The sequence below is a fragment of the Ovis canadensis genome, chromosome 4 (assembly GCF_042477335.2).
Source record: "Ovis canadensis isolate MfBH-ARS-UI-01 breed Bighorn chromosome 4, ARS-UI_OviCan_v2, whole genome shotgun sequence".
Lineage (NCBI taxonomy): Eukaryota > Metazoa > Chordata > Mammalia > Artiodactyla > Bovidae > Ovis > Ovis canadensis.
Genome location: NC_091248.1, coordinates 29,014,351 through 29,040,294, shown reverse-complemented (window position 1 = coordinate 29,040,294; position 25,944 = coordinate 29,014,351). Strand labels below are relative to the sequence as shown.

General features: G+C 39.1%; 1 long non-coding RNA gene across 1 annotated transcript in view; it reads right to left on the bottom strand.

Moving 5' to 3' along the window:
- LOC138439678 (uncharacterized) overlaps nt 1-3,638 on the bottom strand; it is a 68,465-nt gene extending 64,827 nt beyond the window's left edge. The window contains exon 1 of the long non-coding RNA XR_011256799.1: nt 2,475-3,638. This is a non-coding gene — a long non-coding RNA (uncharacterized lncRNA). The remainder of the gene's footprint in view (nt 1-2,474) is intronic.
- Nucleotides 3,639-25,944: the final 22,306 nt, after the last annotated feature.

Genomic DNA, 25,944 nt, shown 5'->3' with positions numbered 1-25,944 from the left:
AGCTAGGATTTGTTTAAACAAGTATCTTGATCTTGTAATTTCTCAGAGCTTTTTATCTTCCAGGCTTACTGCTGCCTTAGCATTTTGACCTCTAGCTGCCTTAACCTGTGGGGGATGTTTTTACTCAGGAACGAGTCTCTTTAAACAATCGTTTAATTACCTACTTCTCCAGTGGAAATAAATAACTATAAGCATAATGTTTTTAACTCAGTCTTGGCTAGAAATACAACTGTGGTAAAGGAACTGCAATGGTGAGCCTCTTGAAAGAACAAAACTTGACACAGGGCTTTGAGAAGACACATTAGGCTGCTTAACATCTTGTTAAATGAGGAGCAGGTTAGAAACACATACACACTAATTCCCATAAACATAAAATAAAATTTGAACTTCTTAGATTGTTTTTTTGGAATGACAATGTGCTTCTCTGCAATGTGGAAAGTTTTGTTTTCGTATTTCCAAAGACTATCAAGTTGTAACCTTGAAGCTAAGGATGTTTATCATAGGAAACACTTATTACTGCAAAGGTAAATTCACTTAAACTAAAACTTCACCCCCTCAACTTTATCCAGATTACCCATTAACTAATACATTAGAGTTCTTAGCTCTAATTAACTTCTCAACCATAGTAAAAAGAGGAGTTGATTCCCTTAAAAACAGGAACATAGTTAGCTAAGGCACTCCTCTTTATACAAATTTTAAAAGTTAGTATCTAGTGCAGAAACTCAATTTTACATTTCAAACTGTTGGTATATATTTCTATAAAATTCCAACCAGAATGGGTAGAATGTTTAGAAAAAAACAAAAATAAATTAAGTATAGACCTCGGAATTTTTTTAACAGTTTTCTTTCTTTCTTTATTTTTGGCTGTGCTGGGTCTTCACTGCTGCACAGGCTTTTGTCTAGTTGCAGCAACCAGGGGCTTCTCTCTAGCTGCAGTGCATGGCTTCTTGTTGCAGTGGCTTCTCTTGTTGCAGAGCACGGGCTCTGGGGCACATGGGCTTCAGTAGTTGCAGCTCAGGGGCTTTAGAGCACAGGGTCAGCAGTTAAGGCACAGGGGCTTAGTTACCCTGCAGTATGTGGGATCTTCCAGATCAGGGATCGAACCCACATCCTCTGCACTGACAGGCTGATTCTTTACCACTGAATCACCAGAGAAGCCCTGGATTTTTATTTTTATTTTTTCTGGCAACAAGATACCACAGCGCACCCTGGCTACAAAACAGTCAAAAATGCGAAGGGAAAAAAAAAAGGGTAAAATCTTGTAAACCAATGGAAGAACTTGGAAGACAGTTTTTAAAAACTCATCTGAAGGCAGGAACAAAAAGGATAACATGTCCGCCCCTAGGACACAGGGCCTAGGAGGAAGGGTGGGAATGGGGTGGTGCTGAGACTAGACCTGAACCCACATTGCTCGTGCTTGACCAAAGATGGCTCCACACAAAGCTAGGAATCAGGACTGGCCATCAGTTCAGTTCAGCTCACTCGCTCAGCCGTGTCCGACTCTTTGCAACCCCAAGAATCGTAGCACGCCAGGCCTCCCTGTCCATCACCAACTCCCGGAGTTCACCCAAACCCGTGTCCATAGAGTCTGTGATGCCATCCAGCCATCTCATCCTCTGTCGTCCCCTTCTTCTCCTGCCCCCAATCCCTCCCAGCAGCAGGGTCTTTTCTTTGCATGAGGAAGGAAATGCTCAGCAGAGGCAGAAAGCAAACTTCGTCGTTATCGTTACATTTGTCGCAGTAAGCTGTGGTCAGTGATCTTTGATGTTAACTGTTACAGCTCACTGAAGGCTCTGATGATGGTTAGCTCTTTTTTAGCAATAAAGCATTTTTTAAAATTGAGGTATACATTGCTTACTTAGACACAATATGATTGCACACTTAATAGACTGGATATGCCTGAGTGCCAAGTTGCTTCAGTCGTGTCCAACTCTTTGCAGTGCTATGGATGGAGCCCAGCAGGCTCCACTGTCCATGGGATTCTCCAGGCAAGAATACTGAAATAGGTTGCTATGTCCTCATCCAGAGGACCTCTCCTACCCACATCTCTTATGTCTCCTGCATTGGCAAGTGGGTTCTTTACCACTAGTGCCACCTGGGAAGCCCAATAGACTATATAGAACGGTGTAAACAGAAGTTTTATATTTACTGTAAGCCGAAACATTCAAGTGAGTCACTTTATTGTGACAGTCACTTTATTGCAGTGGTCTCGAATTAGACCCACTGTATAATATCTCTGTATAAAGATAATGCCTCACCCTAGAGCAAAGGGCAGATGTGTTTAGTGTCCATTAGCGAGATCTGTGTCCCCTAACTCAGGGTTCTTCGCCTGTAACTCAGCCTACCATATGTGCAGCTGCCATCTGCTTTCCTTTGCATCCCTCGAAAGGGTTAAATCTCTGGAAATCAGCTCCAGACAAACAGAGAAAACGACTGGTAGCTGAAGGCTACTGCTATGGCTGTGAGTAACAAACCGTTCTTTGTCTGTGGCTCAGGAGTCTTGTGTCTTCTGTCAGCACTCATGAAATGGCATCAGGACACCTCGTGAGCTTGCAAGTAGGGTAAAATCTCAGATTCTTAATATTTCTCAACAGAGAACTCATTTCTTCTGCTCTGATCTCCCTTCGGGAGCCAAATGTGGCCCATGCAGACTTAGAAGTGAGAAATAAAGAACATGGTTTAGGTTGCTTTGTTTTGTAAAACTGAGTCACAAGTTCAAAGCTAGCATGGGAAAGAAAATGAACTTCTGACTCTATTAGATGAAGGCTCTGAGGAGACAAGAGTGATGGTTTACCATAGTCTAGTTTCTGCTTTCCTGGGAGCTTGCAGGAGCCCTTCATAAAATAGGGGCCAAAGTCAAAGAGAGTGCTGGGAAACAGGACTTACCATCCCTGGGTATCTGGCTGTACACTGAATCAGGTAATAGGGAGGAATTTTGTATATTTTCCTGGATTTGGTACATTTAGTGATAGAAACATCATTTTAAGTTTACTGATTCAAGATAAATCCTACTACAGCTCCATCATCCTCAGCTTCCTCATTAGGTAAGAGTGTAGCAGATTGACAGAAAAGTGGTGTGTATGATCTGATAATTATTGTGTTCTAACATAAACATCTCAGTTCTAAAGTGAGATACTTAAGTATGTAAGAAGCTGTGTATATTTTACAAGTAATGTACATACTTAAGTATGTGAGGAGCTGTGTGTCTGTCTGTTACGTGTAAGTAACATTCTGACATTAATTTCAAATTCTAGAAAACTGCTAAACTGTAATAATGTTGCTTCTGGCCCATCCCTTCAAAATTGAATAACGGCAAGATTAAAAGTTCAGTGGAATATCTCCAGTAGGAAACCAGGTAAGTGGGGCTGCTGAGGGACTTAATACTTTTAAGACCTTATGTGTGATACATTAACTAAAATAACTTATGCAAGAATAATATAGTTTTGGATGGAAGAAAATATGAAAATACAGTTATCGGGTACAGCATACTGAGGGAAAACCTGAAGAGAGAAATGAAACTTTCTAAGTTAGTAACTCCGAGGAAAAGAACGCACCGGGGTCGCTGACAGTTATCAGCAGATTGTCAGCACTTCTCCTTCGTGACTTAAGTTTGAGGATACAGTTTTGTAATTCTTCAAAATACTTACCTTTAGAGTTGGATTCCACAAAAGATGAAAAACCTTCTATAAAATAAATCAGAATATGAGATAATTTCAAAGTTTTCCCCCATGGTGGCAGGATCAATCACAAAGATGTATTTGGAGCATTCTTGTAAAATGCAATTTTATAAAATGATAATCTTTCCTAGTACATGGTAATGTATTCTAAATGGATATTAAATCTTTTGAAAAAATACATTATTCTGCATTTATAATCTTTTAATGCAAATATGACTCACTAATACTGTTATAAAAGTATTCTATAATTCCAAGGAAAAAAATTAAGGCTGATTTTTGTAATGCTATTCCATTTTAATGGTTTACTTGGTACCATCTTCTTAATATGAATTAAGAATTAATGTGAACAAAAGAATTCAGTTCTCTTCTAATAGCTTAGCAGGCGAGCTTGTTGGATTATTCCAACAAAGCATACTGGGAAACATCATTGATTCAACACATTTGGCCATTTGTAGTTGTTATGTACTGAGGTAAGAGCCACAGGGCAACACTGATGAACTGTAAAATGAGGCTCCCATCAAACCATTCACTGTGTTGTAGGAGAGCAAACTGTTTACAAACGACAAAAATGTACCAAGTGTCACTGAAGAAAAAACATAAAGGAAGATCTGTGAGGACAGAGATTACTTACATCCTGCTTTCTGTTGAACCTTATGCACCATGAAGATAATTTTGGCACTTAGTATGTATTCCTGCAAAATAAACAAAAAGGTAGCATTTGCCTTGTTCTTGACAAATGTAATGGTATGTGCAAGAAATGATAATAAGGGCTTCCCTAGTGGTTCAGGTGGTAAAGAATCTGCCTGCAATGCATGAGACAAGGGTTCAATCCCCGGGTCAGGAAGAGCCCCTGGAGAAGGGAATGGCAACCAACTCCAATATTCTTGCCTGGAGAATCCCATGGACAGATGAGCCTGGAGGGCTACAGTCCATGGGGTCGCAAAGAGTTGGACACAACTCAGTGACTAATACACACACACACACACACACACACACACACACAAGACATGATAAAGCACATTTGTAAAAATCAGAATTATATTTGTGGGTTTTCTCACTAATTCAGTTCTTTTCCAGCTGTTGATAAATGGCATAGCATGATTTCAAACTTTCCTCTCCACATTTCCCTGTCGTTGTGAACCAGGAAATCATCAATCGGCCTAAGGGTACTGCAGGCCCAGTAGGAAGTACACTGAATCATGGTTCATCCATCCAATGACTGTTGTTTCTTTCAAATGAGTCACTTTGAAATACACATGGCTCAATTATGCTACCATCACTCAATATATGCTTGAAACTCTTCTTTGTAAATTACCTTCAGAATCTGCATCAGTTGCTTTCAAACATCTTCATCCTCCTCTGTGTTCACAAAAGATTAGAAATCAGAATGACCTCAGACCGCTCAACAGGAAAAAATGGAAAATAAAATATGGTAGAGCAAGGGCTGCCCAATTTTGAAGAAATTGTCTTATGAGACATATTTACCTTCTGTATTACAGATTTCTTTATTTAATCTTTACAATGATTATGAAATATGTTAGCTTTTAGGGGGAAAATTGAGAATAAATCCCTGTCTTCCTCCACCTCAAATCACTATTAATATGTCAGAAAATGCCCTTTTCCTGAGAGCCATAGAATCAGGATTCAGAAAAAAAACCAACTTGGTTTATAAAAGAAGGCAGTCTGCTTAGGCACGGTATGTGAACTTGTAACAACGAATAATGCATTAGAAACGCGTATGTATATGCATAGCTTTATACATATGTATATGTTGTATAATAGTAAACTGTTGTAGAATTCGGAGAGTTAATTCAGCAGTTTCTACTTCTGCCTTTGATAAACATGCTCTCTGACCTGTTGTTGCCACTTCTTTGTTTTTGCATTTACTTTTATTGAGATATAACTGACATATACCATTGTGTAAGTTGAAAGTGTACCAGATGTTTACTCAAAACATTTGTTTACTGTGATATGATGTCCACTGTGGCACCAGTGACACCTCTGTCGTTCCACATATTTATCATTTCTTTTTGTGGTGGGAACAATTATGTTCTAGTCACCAAGCAACTGTGACGTTTGTAATACAGTATTGTTGGCGTTAATTATCATGCTGTGCATTAGATCTCCAGGACTCATTTATCTACTGGTTAAAAATCTACCCTTAACAGTATCTCCCCACTTGCCCCAGTTCCCAGCCCCTGGCAACCACCATTCAACTCTGTTTTTATGAGTTTGGCTTTGTTTTTTTATATTCCACAGATAAGTGGTGATGTCATACAGTTTTTGCCTTTTTCTGACCCCTCTTATTTTGCATAATGCCCTCAAGGTCTATCCAACCAGGTTGTCACAAATGGCAGGATTTTCTCCTTCTTATGGCTAAAACATATTCCATTGTGTGTGTATATATATGTGCGTGCATGCTCAGCTGCTCAGTCATGTCTGACTCTTTGCAACCCCAAGGACTGTAGCCCATCAGGCTGCTCCCTGCATGGCATTTTCCAGGCAAGAATACTGCAGGGGGTTGCCATTTCCTCCTCTAGGAGATCTTCCCAACCTAGGGATCGAACCCAGGTCTCCTGCAGTGGCAGGCAGATTCTTTCTCATTGAGCCACCTGGAAAACCCATGTATATGTCAGTACATACATGTGTGTATATATTTGCATGTGTGTGTGTATATACATATTTTTTTTAATGTATCTTCTGTTTCCACTCATCCACTGACTAACATTTAGGTTGTTTCCGTATCTTAGCTACTGTGACTAATGCAGCAATGAACTTGGGAGTGCAGCTAACTCTTTGATATCCTATTTTCATTTCCTTTGGATATATACTCAGAAGTGGGATTGCTAGACCACGCTGTTGGATGTTCAGTCATGTCTGACTCTTTGTGAACCCATGGACTGCAGCACGCCAGGCCTCCCTGTCCCTCACCGTTTCCCGGAATTTGCCTAAGTTCATGTCCATTGAATCGGTAATGCCAGCCAACCAGGGCAACAGAAGATAAGATGCTGGATCATATGGTAGTCTTATTTTAATTTGTTGAGGAACCTCCATACTGGTTTCATAGTGGTTACCAATTCGCATTCCCAGCAAGTATACACACTTCCTTTTTCTCTTCATCCTCTCTATACTTAGTATCTCTGATATTCTTGATAATAGCCTTCTAACAGGTTTGAGAATATGTCACTGTAGTTTTGATTTGCATTTCCCTAGTGTTTAGTGATATTGAGCATCTTTTTATGTATCTTTCTGCCATTTGAATGTCTTTAGTAAAATGTCTATTTAGTTTCTCTGCCCATTTTTAACAGCATTGTTGTGTTTTATTATTGAGTTGCATTAGATTTTTATATATTTAGACTTTAACACCTTATCAGATACAAGGTTTGCAAATATTTTCTCCCATTCTGTAAGTCATCTTTTCATTTTTTGATTGTTTCTTTTGCTGTGCAGAAGCCCTTTAGTTTGAGGGACTTCCCTGGCAGTTCAGGACAGGGTGCACAGGTTTGATCCCTGGTTAGGAAACTAAGATCCTGCATGCCTCATAGCATGGCAAAAAAAGAGGAAGCCTTTTAATTTAATGTAGTCTTATCTGCTTTTTGCTTTTGTTGCTTGTGCTTCTGATACCACATCTAAAATTTCATTGCCAAGACCAATATCAAGGAACTTCTTTCCTACATTTTCTACTAGGACTTTTATTATATCAGGTCTTATATTTACTCTTTAATTCAAGTTAATTTTCTAACTGTAAAATGGGGTCCAGTTGCATTTTTCTGCCTTAAGTTATTCAGTTTTCCCAAGACCATTTTTTGAGGAGGCTGTCCTTTTCCCATTGAGTGTTCTTGGCTCCTCTGTCAAATATTAGTTGACCATAAAAGCAAGGGGTTATTTCTGGGCTCTGTTCCGTTCCATCGGTCTGTTGTCTAGTTTTTTTAAATACCAGTACCATACATTTGAATTACTATAGTTTGAAGTCAGGAAGTGTGATGCTTTCAGCTTTGTTATTCTTTCTTTGATTGCTTTGACTGTTGAGGGTCCTTTGTGGCTCTGTACATATTTTAAGATTGTTCATTTCTTTTCTGTGAATAATGCCATTGGGATTTTGATAAGGATTACACTAAATCTATAGACGACTTTGGGAAATATGTTCAATTTAAGAATAAATAGTTTTTTAGATCCATGGTCTACCTTTCCATTCCTGTGTTGTCTTCCATTTCTTTCATCAAGGCTTGCAATTTTCATTGTACAGATCTTTCACTTCCTTAATAAGATGTATTCCTAAGCACGTTATTGTTTTTGATACTATTGTGAATGGGGTACTTTTCTCTTTCAGATGTTTGTTAGTGTATAGAAATGCAACTGACTTCTGTATGTTGATTTAATATCCTGCAGCTTTGCTGAATTCATTGGTTCATTCCAACAGTTTTTCTGGTTGATCTATAGCATTTTCTATATATAAGATCACATCATCTGCAAATACAGACAATTTTACTTCTTTCTTTCTGATCTAGATGCCTTTTATTTGTCTTGACTAATGCTCTAGCTAGAGCTTTCAGTATTATGATGAATAACAGTGGTGAAGGTGGGCACCATTGTCCTGTCCCTGATCTTAGTGGGGCAGCTTTTAGTTTTTTATCCTTGAGTATAATGTTAGCTGTGAGTTTGTCATATATGGCCTTTATTAAGTTATGTTCATTCTAAACCATATTTGCTGAGGATTTTTATCATGAAAAGATGCTATATTTGGACAAATGCTTTTTCTGAAGTTATTAAGATGATTGTGTGATTTTTCTTTCTATTAATATTGTTATCACATTTATTGATTTGCCCATGTTGAACCATCCTTGCATCTCGAGGATAAATTCCATTTGGTCATGGTGTATAATCTTTTAAATATGTTGTTGAATTTGGTTTGCTAATACTTTGTAGATATTTTCTGCCTATATATTCATCAGGGATATTGGTCTAGTTTTATTTGCTCGTAGTGTCCTTGTCTGGCTTTGGTGTCAGAGTAATGCTACCACCATTTTGGCCTCGTAAAATGAGCTTAAAACTTTTCCTTCTTCTTCAGTTTTTTGGAAGAGTTTGGAAAGAATTGGCATTGATTCCTCATTAAATATTTGGTGGAAAGAAAGTGAAAGAGGAGAGCGAAAAAGTTGGCTTAAAGCTCAACATTCAGAAAACAAAGATCATGGCATCCGGTCCCATCACTTCATGGGAAATAGATGGGGAAACAGTAGAAACAGTGTCAGACTTTATTTTGGGGGGCTCCAAAATCACTGCAGATGGTGATTGCAGCCATGAAATTAAAAGACGCTTACTCCTTTGAAGAAAAGTTATGACCAACCTAGACAGTATATTCAAAAGCAGAGACATTACTTTACCGACTAAGGTCCGTCTAGTCAAGGCTATGGTTTTTCCAGTGGTCATGTATGGATGTGAGAGTTGGACTATGAAGAAGGCTGAGCGCTGAAGAATTGATGCTTTTGAACTGTGGTGTTGGAGAAGATTCTTGAGAGTCCCTTGGACTGCAAGGAGATCCAACCAGTCCACTCTGAAGGAGATCAGCCCTGGGATTTCTTTGGAGAGAATAATGCTAAAGCTGAAGCTCCAGTACTTTGGCCACCTCATGCGAAGAGTTGACTCATTAGAAAAGACTCTGATGCTGGGAGGGATTGGGGACAGGAGGAGAAAGGGACGGCCGAGGATGAGATGGCTGGATGGCATCACGGACTCAATGGACGTGAGTCTGAGTGAACTCTGGGAGATGGTGATGGACAGGGAGGCCTGGCGTGCTGCGATTCATGGGATTGCAAAGAGCCGGACACGACTGAGCGACTGAACTGAACTGACAATAATGTCATTTGGCCCTGGACTTTTCTGTATTGGAAGGTTTTAATTTCTGATTCAACCTCCAGACTAGTAATTGGTCTTTTCAGACTTTCTGTTTCTTCCTGATTCGGTCTTGGTAGATTGTACATTCCAAGAAATGTACCTATTTATACACTATTGAATTTGTTGATGTATGACTGTTTAACAGTAGTCTCTCATGATCCTCCATTTCTGTAGTATGTTTTAGTGTCTCTTCTTTTACTTCTGATTTAATGAATTTGAGTGTTTCTCTCTTTTTGTCTTAGCTGACTTATCTAAAGATTTGTTAATTTTGTTTGTCTTAAAAAAAACTCTTAAGTTTTTGATTTTTTTTCTATTGTTTTTCTGGTCTTCATTTATTTTCTTTCTCATCCTGTTATTTTCTTCCTTCTGCTAACTTAGGGTTGATTTTATTCTTTTTCTAGTTCTTTGAGATGTAAAATTAATCTGTTTATTTGAGATATTTCTACCTTCTTAATATATGCATTGATATAAACTTTCCTGTCAGAAATGTTGTTTTGCAGCATCCCATCAATTTTAATACATTTTTTCTATTTTCATTTTTTTCAAGATATTTTAAACGTTTATCCCCTCCTTTTATATTTATCTTTATGTAATTACTTACCTCTTTTGTATTGTATATTTAATCCCGGATTTTCGTAGCTATAACTACTTTTAATACTGTTTTCCTTTAACCTTTATAACTGTAGCTTATTTGTTAACACACCATCCTATTACAGAATTAGCATTTCCTAAGTCTGACTACACATTTAGTTTTACCAGTGTGTGTATACTTCAATATGTTTTTATGTCTCTGATTAGTGTCTTTTCATTTCAACTTGAAGAACTTTCAGCATTTCTTGCAAGCTGAGGTGATAAACTCCCTCAGCTTTAGTTTGGGAAAGTCTTTACTACTCCTCTGTACCAGAAAATAACTTTGTCAGATAGCATAATCTCAATTAGCATTTTTTTCTTTTAATACTTTGAATGGTGGTTCCACTCTCTCCTGGTCTTTGGGGTATCTGCTGAGAAATCCACTGATTTCCCAAGGGGTTCTCTGTAGATGACAATCTTTTTTCCCCCTGGATGTTTTTAGCATTTCCTTTACCTTTAGTTTTAACAGTTTCATTACAACATGTCTTGAAGAAGGTCTTTTTGCACTCAATTAGAGATAGCTGCCATTTTTCAATGAGCTAATAATGAAGATTATGGTTGTTCTCAATCTAAAGAATTAATCTCTGTTCCCCAAATCCTATTTTTAAAAAATTTTTAATTAAATGTATGTTTAACTGAAGGATAATTGCTTTACAGTGTTGTTGGTTTCTGCCAAACGTCAACATGAATCAGCCACAGGTATACCCATGTCCTCTCTCTCTTGAACCTCCTCCCCATCCCATCCCTCTAGGTTGTTACAGAGTCCTGGCTTGAGTTCCCTGAGTCATACAGCAAATCCTCATTGGCTATCTATTTTACATATGGTAATGTGTGTTTCCATGTTGCTCTCTGCATGCATCCCACCCTCTCTTTCCTCCATCCCCCACCCCCTTATCATAAGTCTGTTCTCAATGTGTCTCCATTGTTGCCCTTCAATTAGGTTCATCAGTACCATCCCTCTAGGTTCCATATATATGCATTATTATACAATATTTGTTTCTCTTTAATCCTTGGAAGAAAAGTTATGACCAACCTAGATAGCATATTCAAAAGCAGAGACATTTCTTTGCCAACAAAGGTCCGTCTAGTCAAGGCTATGGTTTTTCCAGTAGTCATGTATGGATGTGAGAGTTGGACTGTGAAGAAGGCTGAGCACCGAAGAACTGATGCTTTTGAACTGTGGTGTTGGAGAAGACTCTTGAGAGTCCCTTGGACTGCAAGGAGATCCAGCCAGTCCATTCTGAAGGAGATCAGCCCTGGGATTTCTTTGGAGAGAATAATGCTAAAGCTGAAACTCCAGTACTTTGGCCACCTCATATGAAGAGTTGACTCATTGGAAAAGACTCTGATGCTGGGAGGGATTGGGGGCAGGAGGAGAAGGGGACGACCGAGGATGAGATGGCTGGATGGCATCACTGACTCAATGGACGTGAATCTGAGTAAACTCCGGGAGTTGATGATGGACAGGGAGGCCTGGCGTGCTGTGATTCATGGGGTCACAAAGAGTCGGACACAACTGAGCAACTGAACTGAACTGAACTGAACTTCACTCTGTAGACTCTAGGTTCATCCACCTCATTAGAACTGATTGATACACATTCCTTTTTATGGCTTAGTAATATCCCATGGTATATATATATATATATATATATATATATACTACAACTTCTTTATCCATTCATATGTTAATGGACATCTAGGTTGCTTCATGTCTTAGCGATTATAAATAGTGATGCAATAAACATTGGGGTTCATGTGTCTTTTTCAATTATGATTTCCTCAGGGTATATGCCTAGTAGCGGGATTGCTGGGTCATATGGTAGTTTTATTGCTAGTTTTTTAAGGAATCTCCATATTGTCTTCTATAGTGGCTATATCAATTTACATTCTCACCAACAGTGCAAGAGATTCCCTTTTCTCCATACTCTCTCCAGCATTTATTGTTTGTAGATTTTTTGATGATACCCATTCTGATCATATGAGGTGATATCTCATTGTATTTTTGATTTGCATTTCTCTAATAATGAGTGATGTTGAGCATCTTTTCGTGTATTTATTAACATCTGTACAAACATCCTATTATTATATACTACCATTCCCAAAACTCTTCCAATTTATGATCCTATTATGCTGCTCTTATCCTTAGACTTGCTGAGGTAATTATCAGAAATTTGAAATTATATCACTAATTCTTTCATAATATTTAAGAAAGAATGCCAGAAGGATAACATAAGTAGAATGAAAATGAAAAGATTTCTCTTTAAAAGTCCCAATATTTTAGACTAAATACTACTCATAAAATAATATTTCAGAATATATGAATAAAATAAATTATCTGGTGACTTCTTAGGGTGAGCAACTTAAACCATGCCCCCATTTCTGTTTTATAATACAAGAACAATTTTGTTTTCCATGGCTAAGTAATTAAAATGGCAACTATCACAAAACTGTTATTTGTTAGTTTAATAATGGCTATCTTACTCGGCACTCCACATATTTCAAACTGAAAACAGCCCTCTGGGGGACTCTCCTGGTGGTCCAGTGGCTAAGACTCTACACTTCACTGCAAGGGGCAGTGGTCGGGAACTAAGATCCCACATGTGGCACAGCATGGTCAAAAAAAGAAAGAAAATAGCCTCTGGCCAAATAAGAACATATGTAACTTTCAGAAAAATGATTACACAGGAATATTTTCTCATAGCTCTAAAGTAATTCTCATATACCTTTTAAACTTACCTAATGTACAAAGATAATTTTTTCTGATAATATTGTTGGTCTTGAGTTTTATGACCACCCTGGATTTCCAAGCCTCAGATATTCAGTATCCCTATAGCCTTCACAGAGTCATAGAGTCAGTATTCAAAAAAACAACAACAACAACAAAAATCTTGGTTTATAAAAGAAGGCAGAGGTGAGAAGAGATCTGGTCTGGCTAGGAAGGGTATGTGAACTTGTGAAAATGAATAATGCACTAGGTATCTGTATGTATATGTGTAGTTTATGTGTATAGTTTTATACATATATATCAGTTGTATAATAGCAAACCGTCATAGAATAATAAACTATTAGAGGGAGCTTGTCTTTTTCTTCATCTCCTATTTTCTTCCCCTATTTTTACTTGATGAAGAGAAGATCTTAAGGCAAGAAAAAAGAACTTTTCATATTTTATGCTACAAAGTTCTAAGATTTGCCTCAAAAGATGTTTGATATCGGGAAGAGAAAGGTGTATAACAGCTATTCCATTGTGAAGAAATAAAGAGACTTCATTCTCAGGAAGGCCCTCCCAGGGACCTTGCAATGCGGGAGTCAGGAGCCTGTTTTGCACCTTAGAGATTGGGTGGGGGAGTGGGGGGAGTGCTTTCTCAGGATGCAAAAGACAAAGGAATCCCTGCAGGAGTTAAAGGAGTGGGAAAGAACTGAGTGAGCAAAGGCCACTCTTGGGGAAAATGAGGAAATACTTTATACCTCTCTGTTCTTTATTCATGCCTGCATGCTCAGCCCTGAGAAGGCATTGGCAATCCACTCCAGTACTCTTGGCTGGAAAATCCCGTGGACAGAGGAGCCTGATGGATTGTCGTCTATGGGGTTGCACAGAGTCGGACACGACTGAAGCAACTTAGCAGCAGCAGCAGCGTGCTCAGCCACTCAGTCATGTCTGACTCTTCGAGCCCTCATGGACTGTAGCCTGCCAGGCTCCTCTGTCCTTGGACTTTTCCAGGCAAGAATACTGCAGCGGCTTGCCATTTCCTTCTCCGGGGATCTTCTCAACCCAGAGATGGAAACCAGGTCTCCTGCATTGGCAGGTGGATTCTTTAGCACTGTGCCACCTGGGAAGCCCTTGTTCTGTATTCTGTGTATGTTAACTGGTGATAAGAGAGTTCTTTTCCCTTGGTAATGGAGTGTATGTACCTCAGTACTTTTCCAGATGCTGTAAAAAACACGAGCGATGTCTATCTGTCTGTCTATCTACTGAAGGAAAGATTCAAAGATTATGCCCTGAACTGTCAAATAATAGGGAAGAGTACAGAAATTTTTTCTACTTTATTCACTTCTATATTTTTTGAGTCTTAAGAATTGAAACATAAATTATGGGGGGAAACTTTTGCCAATATTCTTTTCTCTGATAGTACTTTTTCCTTAGGGGAAGAATCTCAGAAAGATGAAGATTTGGTTTTCAGTCTTTAATTATGTTCATCCATCTTTAGTCAAAGGGTATATAGCAATCAATGTGACTTCCTGGTGGCTGGGTGATAAAGAATCCATCTGTCTGGGAATGCAAACTAGTACAGCCACTATGGAGAACAGTTTGGAGATTCCTTAAAAAAAACTGGAAATACAACTGGCATACCACCCAGCAATCCCACTGCTAGGCATACACACTGAGGAAACCAGAATTGTACCCCAATGTTCATCACAGCACTGTTTACAATAGCCAGGACATGGAAGCAACCTAGATGTCCATCAGCAGATGAATGGGTAAGAAAGCTGTGGTACAATATACTCAATGGAATATTACTCAGCTATTAAAAAGAACACATTTGAATCAGTTCTAATGAGGTGGATGAAACTGGAGCCTATTATACAGAGTGAAGTAAGCCAGAAAGAAAAACACCAATATAGTATATTAACGCATGTATATGGAATTTAGAAAGATGGTAACAATGACTGTATATGTGAGACAGCAAAAGAGACACAGATATAATGAACAGACTTTTGGACTCTGTGGGAGAAGGCAACGGTGGGATAATTTGAGAGAATAGCAATGAAACATGTATATCACCATATGTAAAATAGATGACCAGTCCAAGTTCAATGCATGACATCAGGAGACTCAAAACCAGTGTACTGGGACAACCCTGAGGGATGGGATGGGGAGGGAGGTCGGAGGAGGGTTCAGGATGGGGGACACATGTACACCCATGGCTGATTCATGTCAGTGTATGGCAGAAACCACTACAATATTGTAAAGTAATTGGCCTCCAATTACAATAAAATTTTTTTTAATAGTAGCCACAAGGAAAAAAGAATCCACCTGTTGCAAAGATCCCCTGGAGGAAGAAATGGCAACATGCTTCAGTATCCTTGCCTGGAGAATCCCATGGACAGAGGAGCCTGGCAGGCCACAGTCCATGGCATCAGAAAGAGTTAGACACGACTGAGCGACTTCATACACATGTATGTGGATAGCATTCTGCTCAGAAACCTGGAGGGAAAAAAATGTTCAACTTCAGTTTGAAGGGATGAGGCTCTGAACACGAGAAGCAAGTGAGGGAATTTCCTGGTGGAGTCAGGGTTCAATCCCTGCTCAGGGAAGATCCTGCAAGCCATGCAGTAAGGCCAAAAGAAAAAGAACTGTTGTGAAAATTGGCTGAGATAAAGCAAAAGTTATATGCCTGCAGGTAATAATATTTATTGAACGACCAGACATGGAAGTGAGCTGATTCCTCACTTAGTCAGATTAGTCAGAGAGAGGAATCAAAAGAACCAGGAGAAAGATGGTCAGGTCACTTGCTACAGACCCACAGTCTATAACTAACTTTTCAGTGTGTCATGTCAACGGAGTATTTGAAAATTAGCTGTGGGAGAGTCAAAGAAAGATGAGAATAAGCTACAAGGGGATATATCACACAACATAGGGGATAGAGCCAGTATTTTATCATAACAATAAATGGAGTATTTGCTCAGTCTCATCCGACTCTTTGTGGCCCTATGGAATTGTAGCCCAGCAGGCTCCTCTCTCCATGGAGTTTTCCAGGCACGAATACTGAAGTGGGTTGCCATTTCCTCCTACAGGGGGTCTTCCTGACCCAGGGATTGAACCCACGTCTCTTGTGTCTCCTGTATCAGCAGGAGGATTCTTCACCACTAGCGCCACCTGGGAAGCCCTAAATGGAGTAAACCTTTAAAAACTGTGAATCACTATATTGTACATCTGTAACATATAATATTGTACAACAGTTAGACTGCAATTCAGAAAGAAGTCCAAGTCTGATTTAGAAAGAAAAAGTCCAGAACTTGAAACACAGTAAAAGAAAAGCTAAAAAAAAAAAAAACGAGAAAATATGAGTAGAAAGAATAAAGTCTAAATTGGAGGCGTGTAAAGAACTTAAAAGAAGCTCTTCTCTTCAGAGTCCAAAAGCTTTAACTCTGGCAGAAATATGACCAGCCAATCCCTTTCAATTTACACGTGTCTGTAAATGAGGCTTAGAAAGGCTCAAATAACCAGGTCAAACTGAACTGAACTGAACCAGGTCGAGGTTATACAACCAGTTTGCTGCAGCGTAAAGGCTAGAGTCCTGATCTCTGGACTTGTGACCCTTCACAAGAATTATATCCAGTTATACTCTTGGTTTGTTTTGTCTAAATAAAAATAATGTTCACATATGTACCATTTTTTGGAATCTATAGTAGTGTTTGAGAGCATAACTATGAAATCCAGAAAATTATACATGGTAATTCTAAGCTTTCTTTACATGAAATTTCCTGAGAATGGAACTGAATTCCAGAGACTGTCAGCCACCCAGTAAATTACTCGAGTGCATTTCTGACTATTTATTTGGATAACATTTGGGTGTTCTGAAGAGCTGAAAATACCTGAAGAGCTGAAGATACCGCCAGGGCCTAACCCTTCTTTCTAAGGAGGTTTTCTAGCCCCAGATAGATAAAGATTCTCAAGGTGAGGGCAAGCATTTGAGAGAAACCATTTTTAACTTTCAGGCAATTTTTCATGCAGATTCAAACTGAATCCCTGTTACTGCTTTTAATGAAGAGGATTTAGCATCTTTCAGAAACTCTTTTACCACAGCATCTGAAAATCAGTGACACCATCAGAAAATATTCTCATCTCATACTCAAAACTTTTTGTGAGTTTAGAGAAGTGCTTTATTTTTTGTACACTTAAATAGTTTAACACATAATATACATGGAAAAGATTGTTTTGAGTTAGCTGTATCAGAGTTCAGAAGCAATTGTGAAAAAAATGACCTGTTTGTAAAATATTAAAAGATGATGTTTTCCTTCATAATTATCAAGCTCTGGGGCAGAGTCTTATAATTACGGTTTCATAGTTATATCAGTCAGGGTCCAGTTCAGACACAGAAAGCACAGAGCAATTGGAATAGGTAAGCTTTAAGGCAAAGTCTAACACGTGCGTCTGTTCAGTCATTTCTGACTCTTTGAGACCCCATGGACTGTAGCCCGCCAGGTTCCTCTGCCCATGGGATTCTCCAGGCAAGAATACTGGAGTGGGTTGCCATTTCCTCCTTCAGGGGATCTTCCTGACTCAAGAATCGAACCTGCATCACTTGCGTCTCCTGCACTGGCCAGGCATACTCTTTACCAGTGCATCATCTGGGAAACCCAAACTCGAATATAGAGAATCCCTCACTGTAAGAGGAGGTTGAAGAAACAGGATTGACTAATGAGGAGTAAAGAGAAAGAGCAGTTACAGGAGGAACCTCGAACCCTGGGGCTGAGGCACAGAATCAGGAAGGGACAGACCTGGAAGAGGACTTCACCAGGGACCCAGACCTCACTGGACAGGACACGGCCCAGGACGGCAGAAAAGTCCCCTGAGGCCATGTTCACTGGGGGCTGTGGGGAAAGCCCCTCACGGAGGATGTCAGACTGGTAGAGCTGTGCTGTGAGGGGAGGTGCTGAGGGAGTGCCCACAGGGAAATTCCATGTCCTGCTGCCCCTGGCTGCCCCGAGAGCCTGGGGCTGCAGAAACGCACCCTCTGCAGAACCTTCCCAGAGGAACACACAGCTGCCAGAAGAAAAAAAAATTCCTTCCTCCTGAGAGCCTCTCCTGACAAAGCTTGATAGCATGCCCACTGGCAAGGGAGAAATACTTTTAAGGCCCATTGTTACAGAGGAGAAAATAAGGGGGAAATCAGAGCTGACAGGAGCTTCCCAGATGGTTCAATGGTAAAGAAGCCACAGGAGCTGCAAGTTCAGTCCCTGGGTCAGAAAGATCCCCTGGAGAAACAAATGGCAACCCACTCCAGTATTCTTGCCTAGAGAATCCCATGGACAGAGGAGCCTGGCGGGCTGTGGTCCATGGGGCTGCAAAAAGTCAGTCACAATTCAGTGACTAAACAACAGCTTGTCACTGTAGGGGTCACACTTTTCAACTTTGATCTGTTTCTCACTTGTTTTATTATTTTCCCTATCATACTTTATTTCTACTCCCACCTTGACTGTGGCTCCCATATGGTTGTATGTGTTTTGGAAATATACGTTACCTCTGAAAATGATACGATTTTGTGTAGAAATATAGAGACAGTGACATAGCCCTGTTTATAGTGTGCAATTGAATCTTATATAAATATAAAATAGATTTTTCTTTTGCTCTGTAGAGCTTGTTCTTTCTTGACCTACATGAAAGATCTGCACCACAGACATCATCCCCTCTTACTTAATTTAATACTGTCGCAATACCCATCCTTGTTGCTGTTCAGTATGCGTGTAGCTGATTTCTGCTGGCTGACACAGGGCACTCCCTGCTTGCGTTCTCTAGGACACACTAAATCTTTTCCCTGGAAATGGACAACTGCTGCTGCTGCTGCTAAGTCGCTTCAGTCGTGTCCGACTCTGTGCAACCCCATAGACGGCAGCCCACCACGCTCCCCTCTTCCTGGGATTCTCCAGGCAAGAACACTGGAGTGGGCTGCCATTTCCTTCTCCAATGGATGAAAGTGAAAAGTGAAAGTGAAGTCGCTCAGTCGTGTCTGACTCTTAGTGACCCCGTGGACTGCAGCCTGCCAGGCTCCTCCGTCCATGGGATTCTCCAGGCAAGAGCACTGGAGTGGGGTTGACAACTAGCAGCCTTCAACTCCCAGCGGTGCTGTGATAAAGATCCCTGTTCACATCCCAGCTATTCTGGCTCGGTGAGATGAGGGGTCAAAAGGTCAATGCCCGTTCAGTTTCACCAACCTCCAAAACGGCTGCATCAGTTTAAAAGTCCACCAGCAATGCATGAACAGTCCTATTTCTCCATGTGATCCCCAGTACTGCACATTATCCAGTGTTAAAACTTTGGTCAGTCTGATGGATAAGAAGTCTCTCTCTCTCTCTCATACACACACACACATACATACATATATACTTTCTTAGGACAAACTGCATAATTAAAACATTACTAAGAATAACCAACCAGTTGAGAGTAAATATATAAATAGCAAGGTGGGAAGGGAGGGTGGAAGGAACTGGGAGACTGGGATAGACACATGGGCCCTACTGATACTGTGCGTAAAATGGATAACTGATGACCACACTGTCGGGCACAGGGAACGCCACTCAGTGCTCTGTGGGGACCTGAACAGGGTGCAAGTCCAAAAGGGAGGGGATACGTGTATATGCGCGGCTGATTCATTTTGCTGTGCAGTAGAAGCTAACACAACATTGTAAAGGAATATACTCCAAAAAATCAATTAAAGAAAAAAAGAGTGAATAACCAAAGTACAGTACTTGGGACCTACAAAAGCTTTGAATAGATGGTGTGCCCTGAAAGGCTGTATTTTGACTGGGTGAAGAAACTAAAGTTAACAGAGCTGTGAGTTAAGACAAGTAAGGTGCTGAGTGAATTTAAGAGTAAATCTAACTATGATTTTGCTTTATTTAGTGCAAAAATTAATAAATCATGTCAAAAATTTCCCACTGTATTTAAATAGCTGCAATGCATTTTTAAAATTTGAAGCCTGAAAGAAGGGCTGAGAGTCGAGTCACTGTTTTTTTTTTCCTTATTGCAAAAGTGTATAATAGCTTATAAAATACATTCCCGTTAGCCTTCATGTAAGTTTTAAATGACATCACCAATATATTTTTCCATTTCAGTTTTCCCTTCTACAAAAGACCTATTCATCTATTTTGCCAATTTTTAATTGGGTTTTCTTTTTTTCCCCTTGATTCATTGGAGCTGCTTATATGTACTAGAATAATGTTTATTTCTTATTACTTTCAGATATTATATCTTTCCCCTTTCATTTCCTAATTATGTCTTTGGTGACATCACATAAGAAATCCAACTTTCAGCCACATGACTTATGCTTTGAGGTCTGGTTTAAGCAATCATTTCTCATATGTATGCCACAAAGATATTCCCCTATATTTTCTTTAATAATAAGCTTTATAATCTTACCTTTCTTATTTAGGCTTTTAAAACATCTGGTATATTATTTTCTATAGGACAGTAAAACAATTTGTTTTTTTCCAGTGCAAAGAAATTTCCCGATTAATTTATGAGGCCACCTCTATCATAATATCAAGATGGACCACTTATGAGGATTATCTCTGGGCCTTTGTACCTTTGGTTTACTTTTCTATCCTCATGTTAGCTCCAAACTCTTTTTTATAGTTATGTTCTAAAGTGTGAGAGGGCAAGTCCCTCACCTTTATTCTTCAAGATAATTTTCAAAATTTTCAAAATTATCTTAACTGGTAAGAGATCTGTGTTCTTCTGTGTTGTGCTCATTATGAAGCTGCGTCTTTCAGCTTCTAGCCTACCTTTTACAAGTCTCTTTGTGATGCTGAAGCTGGGGTCAACAAATCACATTTCTCCTTTACTGAGCGGCTACCTGTCACCAAAGGATAACTGGAGGGCTGGAGGAAAACAAGGGCTTGTTCCTTAACGTCTGCCTTTGGGTTGCTGTCTGTGTTGCCCTAGCCCGACTTCTTCACCCCAACAGCAGCAACTGACTCCAATTTGCGGTGCTTCCTGTTCTCCAAAAATCAGCCTCATCACAGTGCCTTTGGTTTGCTGGAATCGGCTGGCAGGGCTGAGATTGTCAGCGCTCTGAGCATGAATTGCCCTCCGCCCAACTGTCTGAGTCCCAGCTCCAAGAGACCAGACCTCTAGCCCCATCCCTTTGTTTCTCCAGCCCTAGAGAAACTCACTGCTTTCTTTTTGCCTTTTAGTTCCGTAATACCTGCTTACAATTATATATATATATTAATTTACCTCTATGATGCTAAAGCTGAAGCTCCAGTACTTTGGACACCTCATGAGAAGAGCTGACTCATTTGAAAAGACTCTGATGCTGGGAGAGATTGGGGACAGGAGGAGAAGGGGACGACCGAGGATGAGATGGCTGGATGGCATTACGGACTCGATGGACGTGAGTCTGAGTGAACTCCAGGAGATGGTGATGGACTGGGAGGCCTGGCGTGCTGTGATTCATGGGGTCGCAAAGAGTCGGACACGACTGAGCGACTGAACTGAACTGAACTGAACTGACCTCTGCTATATAACTGGTGTGGTTTTGAATTTCCGACTATATCTTGACTGAGACAAATAACAAGTTCAGAATCAATCGGTCAAATTCAGAAAGAAAAATTCCACAATATTTGTATTTCTTTTTCTCCCCCCAAACTTTATAAACTTTTTATTTTGTATTGGGGTATAGCCAGTTAACAATGATGTGGTAGTTTGAGGTGAGCAGCAAAGGGACTCAGCCATACATATACATGTATCCATTCTCCCCCAGACTCCTCTCCCATCCAGGATGTCACATAACATTCAGAATATTTGTATTTCAATTGCTCTAAATGTGCAGATTAATTTTGAAAGAATTTATTTGGAAACAATATTAAGTTGGCCACATATTAATATGACAGCTCTTCATTTACTGATCGATATAGTTCAATAGGGTTTTAGAAACTTTATTCATTTAAGACTAGTGTGCTCTTTGGGAAAAAAGGAGCAGATTCAGGTTTCGTGGGGCCCAAAGCATATGCTTAACTTAGAGAACTATCTTTTAGAAAAAGAATATAAGATTACACATAAAGAGTTAAGTACGCAAGCAAATTGATTTAGAATGAGAACAAAATAAAAATAAATCATGTGTTTTAAACTTTACAATATGAATGATGTAAAAACAAATCCAGAAAGATAACAATGCTTTTATCAGCTAACTACACAGCATACCTCTATACATTTTGACTTCACATTCATTGAACACATATTCACACGAAAATAATTTTATAATATTTTATAGAATAATATAATGCTATTTCAGTCTCTTTTCATAGTAGACTGAAATTTTTTTAATTGATAGTTTAGAAATTTTTTCTTTCAGTTTCATGTCTCATTCTGTCAGTCATATATTTTTTAAATTGTTACCAAGTTTGTGACTTCATTCAAGTTTTTTTTTTTTTAAACTATACATAGGAGTGTAAGCTTTTAGGATATTTCAATAACTAACAAGTCTTAAGACAGACTTTGAATTGGTGATATTCAACCAGTTTGCTGTTGATGTGTATTATAAATCTTGTGATATGTGTAAATTATTTCATGGCAAACTAGCAGAAAATATAATTTTTTTCAATTTTTCATATGATTTACTGTTCCATCATTTTCTAACAAGGCTGTATAAAGTCTCTAATCAAGAATGGTTATTTATTTTTTCTCCCCATAGATCTATTCATTGTTGCTTTATATATTCGATCTATATTATCATGTGCATTAACATGACCTTGGGCAAAATCTCCTGATCTGTGTTTTTATCTGTTTATAATGTCCTTTTTTGTTTTTTTTTCCCCACTAACAGAGGCTAAAATGTTACATGTAGTAAAAGAAATTTAAGTAATTTTAAACAAATATCTGTGCCTTTGCTATTGACTATTTTTTTAGTTTTATTTTTTAATAGAAGTATAATGGCTTGTATATTTTTGAGATCAGTTGTCAGTTGCTTCATTTGCTATTATTTTCTCGCATTCTGAAGGCTGTCTTTTCACCTTGCTTATAGTTTCCTTTGTTGTGCAGAAGCTTTTAAGTTTAATTAGGTCCCATTTGTTTATTTTTGCTTTTATTTCCAATATTCTGGAAGGTGGGTCATAGAGGATCCTGCTGTGATGTATGTCGGAGAGTGTTTTGCCTATGTTCTCCTCTAGGAGTTTTGTAGTTTCTGGTCTTACGTTTAGATCCACTCCAGTATTCTTGCCTGGAGAATCCCATGGACGGAGGAGCTTGGTGGGCTATACTCCACAGGTCGCAAAAAGTCGGACACGACTGAGCGACTTCACTCACTCACTAATGTAGTTCTATTTTTGGTTTCTTGAGAAACTCCCATACTGTTTTCCACAGTGGCAGTACCAATTTACATTCCCACCAACAGTATTCAAGGGCTCCCTCTTCTCCACATCCTTGCCGACATGCGTTATTTGGCATGATACCCATTCTGACAAGTGTAAGGTGATATCTCATTGTGGTTTTGATTTCCATTTCACATTTCCTCTTTGGAAAAAAAAATCTATTCAATTTTCTACATATTTTTTAATCAGATTTTTTGTTCATTTGATATTGAGCTATATGAGCTTTTTATATAAGTTGAATACTAATCTCTTATTGGTCACATCATTTGCAAATATTTCCTCCTATTCAGAAGGCTGTCGTTTTGTTTTGTCAATGGTTTCCTATGCAAAAGCTTTTAAGTTTAATTAGGTCACATTTGTTTGTTTATGCTTTTATTTCTTTTGCTTTAGGAGACAGATCCAAAAAAATATTATTGCTATGATGTATGTCAAAGAGTGCTCTGCCTATGTTTACCTCAACAAGCTTTACAGTATCTGGCTTTACATTTAGATCCTTAATCCATTTTGGGTTTATTTTTGCATATGGTGTTACAGAATGTTCTAATTTCTTTCTTTCACATGTAGCTGTACAGTTTTCCCAGCACCACTTGTTGAAGAGATTGGCTTTTTACCACCATATATTCTTGCCTCCTTTGTCATAGATTACTTGACCATAAGTGCATGAGTATAGAATCATGTTATCTGCAAACAGTGAGAGTTATACTTCTTCCTTTCCAGTTTGGACTCCTTTTATTTCTTTTTCTTCCCTGATTGCTAAGGGTAGGACTTTTAAGACTATGTTCAATAAAGATAATGACAGTAGGCATCCATATCAGATGGCTTTTTGTTTTTTAATTTACCTACAAAGGTGGAAAAACAACATTTTTCAGATTCCTTTGGAGCCATGGCTCAGAATACTGGTTAGGTTCTGCCAATTGGAGGTACACACCCAGGATTGGAGGATGCCCTTTTTGGCTATCTTATTTTTTCAAATCAAAGTTATAGAGACATGAGTTTCTGCACACTTACACCCGCATCCAGTGTCCAACTCCTTGTGTAATTAACAAGAAATTCTGGTGGTCGCAGCAGTCAGGCTCTGGATTCTGGTGCCCAGCCACGGTGGACACAGCATTGCTGGCATGAACCTAGCCTAGATGGTCCTGTGTCTTTGAACTCAGGGATTCCAGGGATGGCCTCTGTAGTAGTAAGTCCCGTAGTAGGTCAGATGTGGGATCTGGGAGTGATTTCTGGAGACCTAGGCTAGATTCCAGTCTTCTGGCTTCCTGTGATTTTCAAAGCATTGATTACTGCTACTGACTCTTTTTCTACTTAATAACTGAAGACAGTCACTATTTTCTGCAGTGAACCTCAAAGGCTTATTCAGTTTTTCCTCTTCCATTATACAAATCAAAGAAGTAAAAAAAAAAAAAAAAAAAAAAAAAAGCCATTCCTGCTTCCAGAAAGTCTCTTATATCCAATTACCCTTTTCCCCTTTCATAGTTCAGGCTTTTAGGATATAAAGGGAAAAGTATCAGCTTTGGATCCTGGAATCAGTTTATGGCCATACCACTCTCAAGCCATTCCATGCCTATCTACTACTATATTTCTACATCCTTGCTTATTTTTTTTTTCCAATACAGTTGTCTTATTCTGAAAATATGTACATTAAAGTCCCTCACTATGGTTGTGCTTCTGCCAACCTATCTTGCAGATCTAATACTGGTTGCCTTATACATTTCGCTGCTCTATCACTTGGGGTGTGTGATTCATTAAATTGTTTTCCTAAATTGCACTGTTATGATGCCACAGTGTCTGGCTTTTCCCACTAATATATCTGCTCTTGTGTGAGGAGGACACAGTTAAGTTTGAGGTCCCCAGAGGCTCTGAGGAAGGTGGCTCTCTTACGGCATATCAACACAAGCTGTAAGACTTCCCGTTTTCCCAGATGATGCATCCTATTTCTTCAGAACGAGCCTGTCACTTTTTAGGCCTGGGGTTATACTGCTCTCTCATCTACCCTTCAGGAACTTGGGGGCAGGGCTGTACAGGAAGATACCTGTATTGATATGTTTTCTCATCAATCTCACTTTTCACCCCCAATTTCTGTGACACGTGCTGAACCCGAACCAAAGTCAGTGTGACGTTCTGAAGGACAGAGAGAAAGGGAGAGACAGAGGGGAAGAAAGAGACAGAGAAGGAAAATCAGTCTGGAAAGTTCAAGGTCTTTTGTATTTTGATTTTCCTGGTGGAAGGACAGATTCTTATGGTTCCATTATTGGCTATGGGTTCCTCATCAGAGGAATTAGTGGTTAAAGGCATGAGTTTGAGATAGACTTTCTTGACTCAAACTCTGTTTCCATCATTTAGCAATTGTGTAACTTTGGGCAAGTTACTTAATCTCTATAAATCTCCAGTCCTCAATTTACAGAGCAAGACTGTAATCGTTTCTGTCTCATGGTTACCGTGAGGAGCAAATGATATAATGTGCTGTGTTTCATACAACACTTGCCACCCAGGAACCTCTTTGTAAGTAGTAGCTGCTGTTACTGCTGTTATTAATATTGCTACCCAACATCATGCTCCTGCATTCTCATTTTCAAATGCAGTGGCTGGGAGTTAATTTAATGCTATTTCCTTAGAAATTTGTGCATGTAAATTTTTCTCTGTCAGCCTTCCT